The sequence below is a fragment of the Cydia strobilella genome, chromosome 3, assembly GCF_947568885.1.
Source record: "Cydia strobilella chromosome 3, ilCydStro3.1, whole genome shotgun sequence".
Taxonomy (NCBI): domain Eukaryota; kingdom Metazoa; phylum Arthropoda; class Insecta; order Lepidoptera; family Tortricidae; genus Cydia; species Cydia strobilella.
Window position 1 is genome coordinate 2,703,836 of NC_086043.1, and position 13,542 is coordinate 2,717,377.

At 36.0% G+C, this 13,542-nt stretch overlaps 1 protein-coding gene across 3 annotated transcripts in view; it reads right to left on the reverse strand.

Moving 5' to 3' along the window:
• The window catches only part of LOC134755662 (beta-arrestin-1), a 298,399-nt gene that overhangs the window by 86,254 nt on the left and 198,603 nt on the right, over positions 1-13,542 (reverse strand). The window lies entirely within an intron of this gene.

Below are 13,542 nucleotides of genomic sequence, written 5' to 3' on the forward strand. Positions count from 1 at the left end.
TATCCTCAGCTACCTATCAGAGCCCAAGGTCCGCTGACTTTGTCTCTTCCATTTCGCATTGACATCCTATTATTGACCTGTGGCCTTCGATGGGACGTATAAAGGGTAAGTATTGATGATCTGACCTTTACCAAATATAAGGTGGCTAACCCTAACCTTAACCCAAAAGCATATAACAATATTGTCCATGAATGGTGCATGAAATGAGTAAAATAAACTGTTTGTCGTCATACATGCTGGTATCGGAGAAGTGATATATTATAGCTGTACTGATACTGTTATCGTCAATATCGCCTATTATCCAATAGCGTCACTTGGTGTATTAGCATAGTTGTTGTAGGGGTACCGCTCATCAACATCAATATTTCCCCGACTATGTATTTATGAAAATGTGACTGCTGTCATAATACTTTGTAGAGCCCGTTAAAGCTAAACGCATAGACTTAGGACCAACAAAGTGTGACAGTGTCACTATCAATTTAAAGACTTTAAAGTTGTATGGTGGCATCGCTACCACACACTGTCGCTTGCCATGTCGGCTAGCTTAGATGGGCTCACTGTATGTCTCACATTGTCCAATTAATATCAGTATATATATATATATTTTATATTGCAGTTGCAGCTTGTGGATTTACATCTGGCAACCCTGAACAAATGGCGTGCGATTTGTCGTGACGTTAGCGATAAAACTAATAGAGCCACTTAACACCAATGTTGGCTTTTAATAATACCTACACAGAAGACGGGATAGTGTATATGGAGCAATCCATGTATTTGAGTCGTACACAGCAATTAGGTTAGTTTCAAGTTATAAAACCTATTTTTCTGATTGAAAACTCTTAGGTATCTTATTTTAAGATTTTCAGAAATTAATAACGTGTACAATACAATACAAATCCTCTTTATTGCACAACCTCAGAATAAATGTACATACGAGTAGAAACACAAAAAATACATGAAGACAGAGGTAAACAACAGGCGAGTACCCCTACACAGGTTTCTATTATCCCGAAACACTGAAAATAAATTTCAGGTCATTTCTGTAACTGTAACCCGTGCCGACTTTCATTTGATATTCCCATACATTGTATAATAAATTATCAAACATTATTTTTCATATTAACAGCAAAACTACGTCGATGCGAACAGAAATTCAATAAAAAAATACCAACTTATTGTCTGACAAAATTTCTGCATAATAGTATAGCACAGATGCACGTCGGTACGGGTTGTGGTTATAAGAATGATCTGATTTTTTACCCTAACTAAGAGGTAAAATTTTCCGTTCTATCAAATTATGTAATACAATCATTACTTACATTTATATGCAAATAACTATGACCCACAAGTGACAAGTTTTGATATAACATCTGTGTATGACCTACTTGTAAACCGGGTTCACGTACACACCCAAGTTTTCAGAAGATTTTAGGTACAGGAGTTCTTTTTTTTGTGACTAAGCAGTCAAAATGCTCAGAAAAAAAAGCGTTTTAGGCAAACGTCAAAAAATTGGCCTTTACGGAAGCGCCCATGAAATGTTACATATTTGTATAATTTTTATTACACTTCTTATTGTAAATTTTCATTTTTTTTTGTATACTTTGACGTTCATTTTGTGACTTATGTTATTTAGAATAAGAATAGAATAGAATAATTCATTAATTCATGGCAAACTACATTGCATACTTAAACGTATTAGTTACTAAAAAGTATATAGTTTACCACGAAATGGTCCCGCCTCAGCATAGTGCTAACCCTAAAGCCAGCGCTGGTCTTGCGGCGAGATATTTACTTGCTAAATATCATTTAATGCTCAATAAGAAAAACAAAACAATGAACCATATGCTAAAAACGCTCGCAAACTGTAAGACATCGTAGCATTGTACTAATCTGTAAATAATTGTTCACTGAAGAAACTCACCCGCCTTCTCTTATACAAAAGAAAGCTCATCCCATCTCAACTTTGCCGGACATCAAACAACTATGTTTCTTTACAGTTCGTTTCACATAACGAGCGTTGCGTTCACTTTGTTAAATAAACACAACAATATAAACGTAGATCTTACATTCGTATCCAAATGGTAGCGCAGAGCGGTGAATAGATTTTTATTAGCGATAGTACCTTGGCGAATCAACTTTTTGACTTACACAAATCTGTCCACAACTTTTAAACTTCGTCGTAAAATTTCACCTTAAAACATTGAAGGCCCCAACGCCCCCAACTGTCAACCTTAAAAAACAGAAACTATACTTTACTCCGGGGCAAAGACTGCTGCTATATAAATCGCAAGTCAGACCCCATATGGAGTACTGCTGTCACCTTTGGGCAGGAGCACCTGGATGCCAGCTTGGACCCTTCGACTCAGTCCAAAGGAGGCGCGCTGTACGAATCTTCGACGATCCCAAACTCACAAGCGGTATTGAACCTTTAAGTCTATAAGTCTAAGGAGAGACTTCGCCTCCTTATGCGTGTTCTAACGCTTGTACAATGGGTTGTGCTCTGAAGAATTGTTTGACATGATGCCAACGGCCGCTTTCTATCACCGCACCGCTCACCATCGGCAGGGTGTTCACCCTCACACCCTAGCACCTAAATAGTCGCGTACTGTGCGGTTTAAGTTGGAATTTCCTACCGCGTACGCTTCGGCTGCCGAGGTTTTCTCGAGGGGCTACAGTATGGGGTTCTTCAAAAAAGGAGTGTACAGGTTTTTAAAGGGTCGGCAACGCGCGTGTAATATCTCCGGTGTTGCAGGCGTCCATAGACTACGGTAACTGCTTACCATCAGGCGGGCCGTATGCTTGATTGCCATCGACGTGGTATAAAAAAAATGTATATTAGAAGCCCGATTTCTTGGTATCTCCTGACAAATTTTGAGTAAAGCAAGAGACGGTAAAAACTGTCGGTTGCAAAGTTGATTAGCTCACCTACCCACAGATACCTACGAACGTAGTGTCACCTACCTAACTGTAGTCCAATGTAATAGTATTTTAAAAGTCATCCTGTTTTTATTCCTTGCTATTTATCACGTGTGTCGCAATCCGCAAAGTCGGCGTGTTTAACCGATCAGTCTCCATTATTCAGAAATCGACAGACCGTGTTCGCTCTGATGAATGGCGCGGAAGCGGTGTTTCTTGTACACTTGACAGCCTTTCACAACAATATTACCAGTGTGAGAGCATTATTCAGTAAAATTCTTACAGTAAATTCAAACGTGCTTCACTCCGCATTTTCTTTAGTGCTGGTATACAAGTACATTCGACATCTTGTTGGTTGAGTCATCATCAGAGGGGCACATTTTGTGCAAATTTGAATAAGCGTTTAACCGTTATCGAGGCAGAGGCGATTCAGCAACAGGCGGGTCCACAGAGAACGAGCCGCCTTGCGAGGAAATTGCTTAAGTCTAGACGTGCCTCTCTGCAGCATTGCCACGGGCGAGGCACGTGTCCACCGACCGAGCTCGTTCTGTGTGGACCTGCCTAATCACATACGTTTTATTTCAATGAGTAAGAACGACATTCGATTGCCAGTTTTCAACTGTCAACCCTGATAAATAAATAAACAAATAAATAATTTCTTTATTCAAACACAGTCCACATTTGTTAGTCAGATTCTTATAAGCTAGGTTATTTAGACTAAAAATATTTTTTTTACATTTCATTTCTAATTTAAAAATAAATATAACAAGAGTTTATTAGTGCAAACATCTTTACAGAAGACTATCAGGCCAGGACTAACTGGACGCGTTCTGCGGTCAGCGGTAAGGTCAAACCCGCATTATGTATGAACAACATTGACAGCAACTTTTGAAGTTGAAGTTTGACCTGACCGCTGCCCGCAGAACGCATCCAGTGTGGCAAATCCTTTAGTATGCTGTTGGACTACCCTGGATTCTGCTTTTGATAAAGGTTAGTTACTTTTTAGGTGAGAAAACGCTAATTATCTTTTATTTTGACCGTAGTGTGTAACCAGTTTTCTGGTGTACATATTTCACCATTTCAGCGGCCGTGGCGGTGCGGTGTGATGTTAGTCATGTTAGGTATAGGTACTCAATAAGGAATCCTAGTGTATGTTTTACGTGATTCTACTATTAAGACTTCTATGAAGTGCGTCATTAGTTGCGAATAATTAGTATCCAATATGTGCTAATGAATATTATGAATGTATTATTATTGAAATGGATGTAAATCGTACTGGTGCAATCGATGCTAATTATCCATGTAATTTGCATGAATTATATGTACCATTTTCAACCAAAAGGATACTTATTATCGCTTGTCAGTATAAGGTGCTATTTCCATATAGATTCAATTAGAAATCTACCTTATCGACAAGCGACAATGTGGTACCTTTTGGTTGAAAACGTCACATATTTGACGACATAGATGTTAATTTATGCTTGTCTGTGTACTATTTACTGTTTCATAAATTTACAATATTTAGCTACATCAAGCAGTGTCGTATGATGGCTCAAATGATTGATCCTTACTAAATGCCTAGTTACTAGGCTACGCTCAAGATTCTAAATTAGATTCACTCGCTACGATCGCTATTATAGAATATTTCGCTTGCACGGGACTCAAAATAAGCACTCGGAGAAATATCAAACTTTGCTCTCTTGTTGTACAAATAACCTCAATTGAATGTTCCTATATCTAACATTCTTCTCATTGGATTAATTAAAACTTTTGTGATTATGGCGTAATCAGTATTTAACGAACTTTTACGTTTAAAGTTACTATAAAGTTTAGTACAGACCTGTACGGCTACCATCAGCTTGGCACGGACATAAACGCTGGCGTGAGCGTAACTTACTTTCTATGCATCTCGCTCGTGACATGTTATGATGTTAGTGCGAGCGAGATATATAGAAAGTAAATTACGTAGACGTTAGAGTACATGTCAGTTTTGACACAGTCAGTGACTCATGGTACGGGTACTGAAGTAATTACTGTGTTAAACTTATTTAATTAGTATTTCAATTTCGGGCAACCCAGTGTCCAATTTCATAAATATCTTATTTTGGTTAGGTACAATCGAAGGCAAAAATATCGATCCAGTTCGACTTAAAAAGGTGACAGATGTGTATTTTAGGCTTAGCACATAAAGTTTTATGCTGGAAGAGATCCCTTTTAGGAATAAGTTCGCCGTTGTACATATAGTATTTTTTACTTTGTCTCGTCTGTTTTGTGTAAACTTTTTTATGTGCAATAAAGTGACATACATACTACATACATATCTAATCTGTACCGTAACGTACAGTCGCCATCAGATATATCGGAGCGGCCGAGGCGCTCACAAATATCTGAACACGCCTCTATTGTCAAGGCGTTAGAGCGCGTGTTCAGATGTTGTGACCACCTTGGCCGCTCCCATATATCTAATGGCGACTGTACCACCATTGGCATATTCACATTAAGTGTATTTTTTATATATTTTTAAATATATTTTTTTACATAGGTAACCGTATATACCATCGATTCAAAGCATCCACGCACGTAATCAAAAGCTGTTAAACTGAAACTATTAATGTGTCACAAATACACGAAATAAATGATTTTAAAAGCACATTATCACTAGCTTTACCATTTAATTATTCATATCCAATTAGCACTTAATTGTCAACTATGAACGTTTCCCGGGGTCAGTGGGGCCCAGGGGACCCCTAGACCCTATACCCCAGAAAGAGCACACCCATAACGAAGTTAACAGGGAGCTATTAAATTTGTTAGTTGGGTAACTGGGTCAGTATAATTGTCATATATTTAACAATTTGAGGATCCACGAAGGAGTGGTAATACTTCTACGCTGACAGTTAGTTTAGATATGTAACAGAAATTGTAATATATATATAGCTATATTAGCCATCCATGCCTTAATCGGCAACGGCGACCCTAGCTAATTTCGCGCGTGCTCTAATATGGCTGGCAACGCCGAACTTACTTTTAAAAATTCTATGTAGATGTAGTAGAATTTTTATAGCATTTAAAACTTTCGCGTTTTGATTACACATTTAAACATACTTATATTTATAAATTCGCGATAGACCCCGGTATAAATATGAACATTAAAAAAAATATAATTGACAAATACTTTACCTACGTAGAAAAATGTTACGTAAAATGTCCATGCGAAGTTGTGTACACAACCAACCTTTGCTGCATTGCTAGAACTAGCGGTGGTTATTCCCTGATCCCTGTAAGACTGGTTTACCTAGTTTAGAGCTCAGGACACATTCCTAGGCTTTCTTACAATATAATACTCCTAAAAATTTAATTCTACTATGTAATAAGCTGCATTTTTTATACATAAATAAATCAATTTTCCAGTTTCATATAATTTAAGCATGACACACAAGAGAGCGTCACCACGATTGTATGGCGGCGGCTACGTTCGTGTGACTCTTACAACTGACGTTAATCAAAACAGATGGCACACCATAAACACAAACTCGCAGATAAATAAGCCTTTTGTCCGTCACCGTGCCCTATGCGGCATGCCGCTATAAGGCCACATTGCAGTTAGCATGCTGCACCAACCTTGACTTGACGCCGTCCACCTGGCGCCGGCGAGTCAGCTGCTATAGCTACAACTAGACTTTTATGAGCAAACCTCGTTATCAATATTGCAATTGAAAATGATGGTTGGTAAAAATATCAACCGTAGATAACCCTGAATTCACCCAAATAAAATATTAAAATAATAATTTATACATACTTGCGTAAAAATTGTTTTAAAGTAAATTGCTTTGTGTGCCTGTATTCTGTATAGTACAGGGCATAGATACATAAATGGGGCATTTTTTATGAAAAGGGACCTTATTGTCGATGGCGCTTACGCCGCACAGCGTCGCGCGGCATTGTATTTATATCGGAGCATCGTTTATAATGGCGTAAGCGCCATCGACAATAAGGTCCCTTTTTATAGAAAATACCACAAATGTTACGCAAATGTTTATGCTAACGGGCCAATTCGAACAATGATCTAGATATCAACTGGATAATCCACTAGATATAAAACAGAAACGATAACGAGATATTTAAGAAAGTCATGTCAAATTTCCGTGATACCGAATGTCACCTTGAATGATCTCTTTAAGATTTGCTTAAGATCTTACTTAGACATCCAATGGATATCTAATGGATATCCCAAAACGTCACAATAATTGTAGCGTGAAATGACAATTGGTTTCTCGAATCGAACCGCAAAGGATAACTAGTTGAGAACTAAACTATAACGTACCTATTAGATCTCGTATTGTTCTTGAATCTAGTAATATTACAAGTTGTTCGAATTGACCGGTAAGTTTCATGTAGGTAATTTAAGCATGTTGTTTTAAAATGAGACTTATTTCGTGTCAATACACCATGAATCTAGTATAACTGGATCGGTCATGAGGAGTGGGGGAAAATGACCGAACGGGATAGTCTTATGTATTTTTCAGTAGGAGTAGCAGAGAAAGCGCTGTTATTGTTTGTCCTTGTCATAGTTTCACTTTTCCACCGCTGCCACAACCTCGGTTGTGGCAAACAAATAAGTACGTGACATGTCATGTTTGTTCGTTGCTTGTTTAATTATCGTTGTTTTGTATGAAATTGTGCTTTCTCTTATGAAATATAGTGATGGTTAGCGTTTTGAATGCTTGAACTTTGATAAAATACTGGTGAATTGTTCTGTAATCGGCTGTAATAGCTGCTCTGAGCAAAAATATGAGATCATAACCTTTCACACGTAAGTACGGTATTTTACACCTTCCTCTTAACGCAATATGTGAGAATAACATCGTAAAATTACGTTACACTCAAAGCAACGTAGAATCAAACGATTTCAATAAAAATATCACAATTATTTACGCAAATTAACAAAACATTATTTGTAAAATTATCCGCCCAAATTACGTAGGTAGGTAAGAGTCTGAGGTCAGCCATTTTTAAACTTCTTCTTAATTTAGCTGCATAACAATCATGTTAGGGATACCAGATGAAAATATCATAATTTTATGGGTAATTTTGACCTCGAAGTTTTTTCGTACTTCTAATTCCAAAAAATAAATAAACAAAAAATTGTGAAGATTAAATGTGGTGTACATTAATTGGTGTGATTGCGATTTGTGATTTCTTTAAATTAAAACCCATAATACATTTTATTTTACGTTTTATTTACTAAACATGTTTAGTTTTGTACCACCTGCGCGAATTATAGGAGGTATTTCATTGTTTATACGCCTAAAAAGAACGGCCCATTGACATTTTATTTAACAATTTTTTAATACCGTCAAACAAGCTAACTTTGCCTCCAGGGTAATCGCCCCAACGTGATATCAAATATTGGGGTAATTTTTACCAATATGGTATCCCCACGTTTATGATGTCATCTATGTCTATCCCTTACGGGCGCACGCGTATAGCTGGTCTATGTAATGCTAGGTCTATGCAATACACAAACCCGCCAAAGAGCAAGTACTAATACATATAAAATAACTAATTCTGAGCGTAATTCAGTGTGCATACTAGTAGAAATACATCGTTTTGTTTGCATATTATAAATTATAGTTCAGCTTACTACAGAATGTTATTCCACTCGAACGAAATTGAGTAACGTATGGTTAAATTGCATTCAGTGCCAACCTGAATTCATATACAGAATTAACCTGCTCAGCTCCGCAGTGAAGTTAAGGTGCAGCGAGTTCAGTTTCTTCGCCGAACGCAGCTAGCTGAGCACGGCCCACGGTGGGCTGGATGGCTCGAAAATAGGACATTCGCACTTTTTCAGAAAATCATTTTTTTAAAAATGCTATCCAATAGAGAATTATATGAGGAACAATAAATGTGGTATACATTTTTGCGAAATAAGGCATATTGACAGCAGAAAAAAATAAAGTGTTTTTTTGTATGGGACCCAAAAATAGGTATCTTGTTTCTCAGAAACTATTAGAGGTCCCGTCTTCTACCTTTCAAGACTTTGTTTTTCTACTTTTATAGAGTAAGAAACGATAAGCAGATTTTCTATTCAGGTGCTGTTTTTTTTTTTTTAGTCCAGTAAAAGTTAACACATTTTCGATTTTTTCGTTTATGTCTTTTTTGGGTTTTTACATTATATTTCGATAGTTAAAAGTAAAAATGATAATAACACATAGTATATGTAACGTTTATTAAGTTATAAAAAAATCCTAAGTACATTTTTTACATTTTTCATACAACTAAAAAGAAATAATCTAATGTTTTACAATAGACACATGTCATTTAAAATAAACAATAAACAACAAAAAGTAATATGGTTATGGTATAATAATTACGATACATAAATAACATTTCTTAAAATATACCTAAATACAAAAATTACTACACTTAGTGAAAAAGTTATTCATTGGTATTTTCTAACATTTCAAAAAGATTATATTCATGGTCGTCGCTCGTATTATTTTCTATAATTAGTAATTCTAAAGCTTCGGGTGAGAGTTTTTTTAGCTTTCTTAGTTAGTCGTGGGCTTAGAAGAGTTATTTGTGGATCAGAAGATATAAGAAAGTTGTGCAAAATATCTTCATTCGTCATGGTTCTGCTACATTTTCTAGCATGGTGTTCTCTCACATTGCGAAAATCTTTGTTCCTCGCTTCTTATGCTTCTTCTGATAATTTTCCAATTGGTAACATGCCGAAATGCTTAATTATGTCAGCCCCATGTATTAAAAGCTTGTGTACGCTAGATGGCATATAATACCACGCGTATAACTCTTCACTTGTACACAAAACTGCAGTTTCACGACAATAGTCAGAAAATTTTGTTATATTTACATGTTCTCCAGAAGCAATCACTTGCAAAATTACATGAAATCGTTGAATCACATTGACATCGATTCCCGTAATACGGGCTGTGATTTCAGGGTTGGAGAAGAAGCGTCTGGCAGTGTTACCATCGTTTGTTGTTCCAGCTCCTTGCTTAACGACATCAATTAGTAATCCCAGTTCAGATTTAAATTCGTCTTGAATCCGTTTCTTCGCTTGTTCCTTCAAATGAAAATGAAAGAAAATGTAGCAGAACCATGACGAATGAAGATATTTTGCACAACTTTCTTATATCTTCTGATCCACAAATAACTCTTCTAAGGCCACGACTAACTAAGAAAGCTAAAAAACTCTCACCCGAAGCTTTAGAATTACTAATTATAGAAAATAATACGAGCGACGACCATGAATATAATCTTTTTGAAATGTTAGAAAATACCAATGAATAACTTTTTCACTAAGTGTAGTAATTTTTGTATTTAGGTATATGTATTTTTTTAAGAAATGTTATTTATGTATCGTAATTATTATACCATAACCATATTACTTTTTGTTGTTTATTGTTTATTTTAAATGACATGTGTCTATTGTAAAACATTAGATTATTTCTTTTTAGTTGTATGAAAAATGTAAAAAATGTACTTAGGATTTTTTTATAACTTAATAAACGTTACATATACTATGTGTTATTATCATTTTTACTTTTAACTATCGAAATATAATGTAAAAATCCAAAAAAGACATAAACGAAAAAATCGAAAATGTGTTAACTTTTACTGGACTAAAAAAAAAACAGCACCTGAATAGAAAATCTGCTTATCGTTTCTTACTCTATAAAAGTAGAAAAACAAAGTCTTGAAAGGTAGAAGACGGGACCTCTAATAGTTTCTGAGAAACAAGATACCTATTTTTGGGTCCCATACAAAAAAAAACAGACTTTATTTTTTTCTGCTGTCAATATGCCTTATTTCGCAAAAATGTATACCACATTTATTGTTCCTCATATAATTCTCTATTGGATAGCATTTTTCAAAAAATGATTTTCTGAAAAAAGTGCGAATGTCCTCTTTTCGAGCCATCCAGCCCACCGTGCGGCCGTGCATGCCTGGGATCGCGTTTATCAATGTTATTGAATTGTTATTTTTAAGAAAAATTGTGTAAAAACGTTATTACGCATTTTTAGAAGAATCTGTGTAAAAATGTAAAAAAAAAAATGGTGCGTTTGAGACTTGAGACCTATGTTCGTTATTATTTCTATCGAACTAAAGCTGATTAAACAGTTTTCTAATCAATGAAGGTACTAGAGAAAGGTTGCTGTTGCTATTCATATTTTTGGCAACCGAAACCGCTACGATTTTCTAAAAACAGCTGGCTGAATCCACTTAATCGCCAGCTCCCAGCCTCGGCAATATGTTTATATGGTTGACAGTAAACATTTGATAGCGCACATTAAAACACAAGCGTCTGCGGTTGAACAACAACCTACTTACGTTCCAGGTCATATACGCTGTAATCTTGGAAATAGTTGTGCAGAATTAAACTGAGCTCAGAGCACACCAGATTACGAGTAGGCGCCTATTCTATTACACGAACTTGACAATTGACACCTGACACTGACAATTTCCTGTAGATTTCTAGTACAGGAAAAATAGCATATTTTGGCGGCAAAATATGTACATCCATGAAACTTTGTTTTTATCTTTATTTTGGAACTAAAAATGAGGATCTGCCAAGTCTTATCAAAATCCTATGGTTTGTCCAAAGGTTGACTGGTAGAGAATGCCTTATAGCATTAAGTCCATCTTTTGTACGATTGTATTTTTTTCGTGCAGTAAATATTAAATAAATAAATAAAAGTTTTCACATTGGTTTTATTGATTAAAACCTACTTTCGACTTCAAATATTTGATTTTTTAATTTTAACAAAAATCCATTATGCCCCAAATCCAAAAAAAAAAAGATCAGCGACAAATAATTTAATTCACTCGAGTGGTGAGTGCAACCGTTGTTATCTAAATAATTTAACCCTTGCCTTAATCAATCAGTGTTCCTCACATAGGTTCTGGCAACAGAACATCCAAAGAAATTATAGGAGATCGTAAATTCGTAAACCATCTGCGAGCAAGCGCTGCAGTAAACGTTTACGAGCTGCCACGTAAAACCGTTTGATGTACGGTATTGTCTCCCGTATAAACATAACGTACATGTACTAGACTAGACGTCCATGAAACGTGATTTCCAGGTTTCCTGGTATTTTTCTACTTTGGCGACGAAAATGTCCGCGCTGGCTCTGGAGAGTTATCACAAACATCGAAATGTACTAGAAATGGGCCAGATATGGAGTTTGCTGTGCGAAAATTCGAGTCAGATCTTACAGAACCAAATATTTGGCCGAATTATTCGGTTCATCTGTATCATTCAAGAAACCGTTTGATATGCGGTATTGTCTCCCCTCTAAACGTAATGTTATACAAATACATGTACTAAGATGTCTATGAAACTCAATTACAAGGTCTTCACTTCCAGGTATTTTTCTACTTTTGCTTTCTAAAGACGTAAAATTTCCGTGGAGACTCCCGGGGAGCTGCCACAAACATCTTTATGCAGTATCTTACTTATCCAACTTTATGCATACAGCATAAACGTAGAAAGAATATTAAAAAAAATTGTATGCTATCTGAGTAGATGGACAGATTTTTATTTTGTTGTCAAATTGTTTTTGTGACGTCACGATCAAGTATCGTTTAGTAAAGGTCATTTCGTGCGTAAAGTCTTGTGGGTTTCACTGTAATTTTTAGCTTTTGTATTTCTTCAATGCCCAATTGTACCCCATATAGAAATATACAAAACGTGCCGATTGATACCATGAATAAATAATAAAAATCTCTAGCCCATTTCACGTGAAGTTGTAGAATACCTACAAACCAAAAGGTTATAAAGGAAGGAAGAAAGAAGAAGGATGTTATGACACGCCAAAACTTGGCAAGCCAAATGCAATTTTGATTTGTCAAAATAAAGATTCAAAATAGAATGGAGCCTTTTTTATGGACATTTCTGAAATAAATTTTCTTTCTCTCTGAAACGAAAATTAATGTCATCTTGACTCGAAACGATTTCGGCTTATCGTTTGATGGTTTTCCGCGTTTCCTTATCTTGTACTGACAGCAACGCACTATACATTATAGACCTTATCTCGTAGGAATACGGTTTATACGTTGTCAATTAACGATATACGATATGGACGATGGTAATACTTACTGACGCACAAAAAACAAATTTTCCATAAAACTTTCTAAGAATTCTGACGGGTCGAAAACGCGTTCGGAAACAAAAAACGTGTAAACTAATCATTGAACACGAGTTTAGGTACTTGGTATCGCAAAAATTGTGTGCTTAATTTTACGGTCATCTATGGCAAACAAATTTTGTAAGAATTGAAACCAAGTGATGTAGTTATTGAGATAACTATTAAATTAAAAAACCGGCCAAGTGCGAGTCGGACTCGCGCACGAAGGGTTCTGTACCATTACACAAAAAACGGCAAAAAGTTTTTAGTATTTGTTGTTATAGCGGCAACAGAAATACATCATCTGTGAAAAATTCAACTGTCTAGCTATCACGGTTCATGAGATACAGCCTGGTGACAGACGGACAGACAGACAGACAGCGGAGTCTTAGTAATAGGGTAAATCATTTAGAGAAACTAAGTACGACCATAGTATCGGTACAAGAAACTATGGTGTAAAAGTGTTCACCTTTAC